Below are 4,523 nucleotides of genomic sequence, written 5' to 3'. Positions count from 1 at the left end.
CATCACGACCCCCACTACAGGAAGCCAGTGCTCTAAACATACTGTTTAGAACTCAGAGTGCTGGGTCCCAGCAGCGGGATCCCTGTGATCAGACATCTTATCCCCTATAATTTAGATAGGGGATAAGATGTCTAGGGGTGGAGTACCCCTTTAAGGGCCAGTGCACGTAGCCAAAAGTTGATCCTTTGCAACTGTATGACCCCTAGAAATTTTTCTGCATGCGTCCCGTCATTAGAAAAAGGCTTGTGCCTGGAACTTGCTGGGTGTCCTACAGTTGCCTCGGCAACTGTACCACCCAGCATCAGCTGCCTCTCTCCGCACTCCATTGTGCAGATCGCGCAGGAGAGCAGCTTTGGACACTTAAAATAATTTTAAAAACTCTTGTCATCCATTTGGCTAACACTATTTTTCACACACATGGAAATAAAATAAATGAGTCAAAGATCAGTTTAAAAAAAAGGGGAACTTTATTTATTATTTATTAAAGTGTTTGTGTCAGGATTTTTTTGTAACCTCCATCACTCACAAAGAGCGTACAGTAACTAACTCAGGACAGGAAAAACCTCCAGAGGGGAGGAAACCTGTAGGGAATCCATGGCTACTGTATTGCCCTTCCTCTGGGCATACTAAAGGAGGTTACCTCTAGAATTTGGGCAAATGTGTCTGTGTATGTGCGTGATTCCTGGGGCTGGGCCTTCATCCAACTTCTTGCTGTAAGTCCGGAAATGCGACTCCACATCCTGGAAATACTGCATCGAAAATAGGAAAAGAAAAGAAAGATTATTTATTATGTTTATTATAGAAATGTACATGGAAAATACACTTATCAGTCATGTGTATGTACTTACCAGTCATCTTACTGTAAGTCCGGAAATGCGACTCCACATCCTGGAAATACTGCATCTAAAAGAGAAAAAGAAAAGAAAAGAAAAGAAAAGAAAAGAAAGATTATTTAGTATGTGTTTATTACAGAAATGTATATAGAAAGTGTACTTACCAGTCATGTGTATACACCTATATTCCAGGGTCCCTACAGTGTCCAACATCAGCCCCTCACTGATGAAGAATGAGCAGGAGCCGTGTTATTTCTGCTCAGTGCTGCTCTCTGGTGGACAATGGTTATGACATCACATGTGTGACACGCTGCTCCTCCTGGGAGTTCTATTTCAGTAGTGCTGCTCTCTGATTGGCTGAAAATAAAAAGCTTTTTAACATATTCTGCATGACTATTATCTAAGGGATTTTTGGTAATTTTTAATAAAATGTCGCTACTCCCCGTGGGTGCGTTATATTTGTTTCTCCTAACCAGACACTCAGTATTTGTAATATCATTTGGTGGCCCCAACATCCTGGGCCCATAGGTTTCTTCCCAGCAGGCTCAATGAGCATCGCTGGCTGCTGGGATGTCTGACTAGTGACGCCCCTGACGTTGCGGTGTGGAGTGGAACGACGTCACTCGGCAGACGTCCCGGCAGCCGGCGCTGCTCATTGTGTAAAGTGGTTGTGGCTCCTGCTGCCAGTTCAAGATCAGACAGCATGGGCCGAGATTGACATACAATATCAGTGATTCCCTGTGGCTGTCCAGCTGTTGCAAAACTACTACTACGCCTTCGGCTGTCAGGGCATGCTGGGAGTTGTAGTTTTGCAACATCTGGACGAACGTCTGTTGGAAGGGGGAGAAAAAACGCCAAAGATAAAACAATGTGGACTTTGAAAAACGCCACACATAAGTCATGTTTAATCCCAGCCCAAGCCTAGGAACAAATGCATTTTTTTTTTGAGATTTTTGGCCAAATAAAGAAAAAAAATGCTCCCGTATTTCTTTTCTCCCAAGATGTCATCTTTTTGGCAATTTTGACAAAAACACTGGGGGAGATTCATCAAAACCTGTGAAGAGGAAAAGTGAACCAGTTGCCCATAACAACCAATCAGATCGCTTCTTTCATTTTTAAAAAAGGGCCTCTGAAAAGTGAAAGAAGTGATCTGATTGGTTACTATGGGCAACTGGTGAACTTTTCCTATGCACAGGTTTTCATACATCTCCCCTAATGTGTATAAATATTATTATCATCGTTATTATAATAGGTGTATGTCCCCCCCCGGCTTTTCTCATTACAAGTTATGTGATTCTTTCATCATGTGACCCGCGGATTTCTAGTGAAAAATTGGGAAGAAAATGCCAAAATTTAGTTAAAAAAAACAACAACTATTTGTGGTGTCCCGGTACCGCATCCTATACGGTACCTATGTGTCTGTGGGTCCCCATAGCCAGAGTCCCTAGGACATAGGGGTCCACGTTATATAGTCTGCCCTTGTCACCTCTATTCCATATAGTAAATCAGTAGTTTACTCAAAGGTTTATGTAAATATAGTGATATACATGTAAATAAATGGTTAATTACCTGCGCGTAGCGTACCAGGACCTGCTTGCCACGTGACTAGGTGAACTCTATGCTATTTCTGCTTTAGGACCTTTGGAGGTCCTTATGACGTATGCAATCCCATCATACTGTGTAACAGTGAATGACAGGTATTCGGACAAATCAGATTCCCTCCGCCCCCTGCCCATATAAGGGAGCGGCGGCCATTGTTCTCTCTCTTGTTCCTGCGCAGCCAAGCAGTAAGTATCGCTCTTGTTCCTGGACTGGCAAACAAGAAGGACCTGTGCAGCTATTATCGCAGTGAGTTAGGCTCGAGCCTTGCGGCAACGGCTGAATCTATTCAGAATCGTGAGTGTATCAATCCCAAGCACTCTGCAGGATCACCGGACCTTATCTATCCCCTAAATCCAGACGGATCTGCAATAATTACCCTAAATTCAGAGACTTGTAATATTACTCAAGGTCCGCAACAACTGTCATCCACTGAGCAATATAGAGACTGTTTATATAAGACTGTCACTGTGCATTGGATTTACCGCAAGCACTTAAGTAAAGTTATTCAAGTTCAAGTTCAACTTCCTTGTGGACCTTCAGTCATTTCATGCACCTATCGTTACTGGGAAGGGCGGCGATAGGCCGGAGAATTACCTCAGCATACCAGCCCTCCGCCTGGCATTACGAATTATCGGGTTAATATTAACCCCTCATATACTGAAACAACACCCCCACTACCATACACCCGCCCAAGGGCTACCACATATTCTCTCGGCATCCTAAAAACGCCATAAAAGGATGAAGAAAATTCCATTAGTGTCTGGCGTTTCATATCACCCTAATGATACCAACATAACATGTGCCCGCAGCGATCATGGTGTTTTTTTGACAAACACGCCAAGTGTAATCCCAGCCTAAATGAATGTTTTCACAATAGTTTGGAACAGGCTGCAGGCTGTCTATATATTTGCATAGTTGTGGCGTACAGCGTGTGTTGCATTTATGTGATGGCTTTCCGCTGGCATATATGGCTTTCTGCGCTGGCGAATGCAGCGGGCACTTACTGGGTGTGGTTTCCAAGGCGCACAGTTTACACACTGATTTATGACTTACAACTTTTGCAGACGTAGCACAGTTTTGCACAACAACCACCCCCGCCGGGACCGGGCTGACTGAGCTAAGGACCAAGATGCCGCAGTGAATGTCTTTCTTTCCGTGACACCCATCATGTTCATTTAAAACAACGGGTGCTTTGTGGTGTCGGGGTTTGAGGTTCAGGGTAGATGCAGGGCAGATGTTATGGCCAAAGGGGCAGATGGTATTAACCCCTTCTTGTTGTGACGCCAGGGCGTGGTTTAGCCTTAACCACCCGAAGATAATACCGCTGATGCTGGGTTAGGCAGGGGCAATGAAGACACTAACACCAGATTAAGGATAACGGCAGCTTTACTGAGACAAGACAGGGGATATAGTCTTTGCAGTATTGCCAAATATCCCAGGGAGGTGACCAGTGACACAGGGGGACCTTGCAGGCTTGCTGGGACTTGCAGTAGTTAGACTGACTTTAGTGCAGGCCCCGGTGACTACAGATGGACTTGACTTGACAGAGATGGTGACTGATAATAAGATGATTGATTTACTGATGACCGACTTGTGGCTGAAGGACTTTAGGCTTGATGCCTCCAATGCTGGAACAATGTGACTGCACTGGACCTCAGCAGGAAAGAGAGAGATGCAGCCCCTCCCCTGGTTATATAGGGGGGCTGTGCAAGGAGCCCATAGGTCACTTGGGGGGGGGGGGGGGGGTCACCTGCTCACTGGAGCCCTCTGGGCAACAATCATGTGGTACAAACATTAAAGCAACAGTAAATTAAATGAGGCACACCTATATACATAATGGGGGTATGCTGCAGGGGAGCCCTGGGGACATGTAGAGACTCTGCCTGACAGGGCAGGAGGACAGTACAGGGCCACATCATCCCGTACTGGGACATCACACTTTGTTTGCCTGTGTCCTACAGAAGGTGCCAGTCACTGACAGAATGCAATGGGATGCCTGGCATACACATATACCTAGAAATATACAGTATATAAATGCATGTCTAAATATATATATATATATATATATATATATATATATATATATAT

General features: G+C 44.7%; 1 long non-coding RNA gene across 2 annotated transcripts; it reads right to left on the bottom strand.

The window, feature by feature from the left end:
- Window positions 1-636: 636 nt before the first annotated feature.
- LOC130360540 (uncharacterized) lies at window positions 637-4,041 on the bottom strand. 2 transcript variants are annotated; one of them, XR_008890697.1, is made up of 4 exons: window positions 4,027-4,041; window positions 998-1,190; window positions 849-903; window positions 637-749 (listed from the first exon to the last, which is right to left on the bottom strand). It is a non-coding gene; the product is annotated as an uncharacterized LOC130360540 (long non-coding RNA). The 2 variants fall into 2 exon arrangements; XR_008890698.1 differs by lacking the exon at window positions 4,027-4,041 and adding an exon at window positions 1,888-1,902.
- Between the last annotated feature and the right edge of the window lie 482 nt (window positions 4,042-4,523).

The sequence above is a fragment of the Hyla sarda genome, chromosome 3 (genome assembly GCF_029499605.1).
Source record: "Hyla sarda isolate aHylSar1 chromosome 3, aHylSar1.hap1, whole genome shotgun sequence".
NCBI lineage: Eukaryota > Metazoa > Chordata > Amphibia > Anura > Hylidae > Hyla > Hyla sarda.
This window is presented reverse-complemented; position numbering and strand designations above follow the sequence as displayed.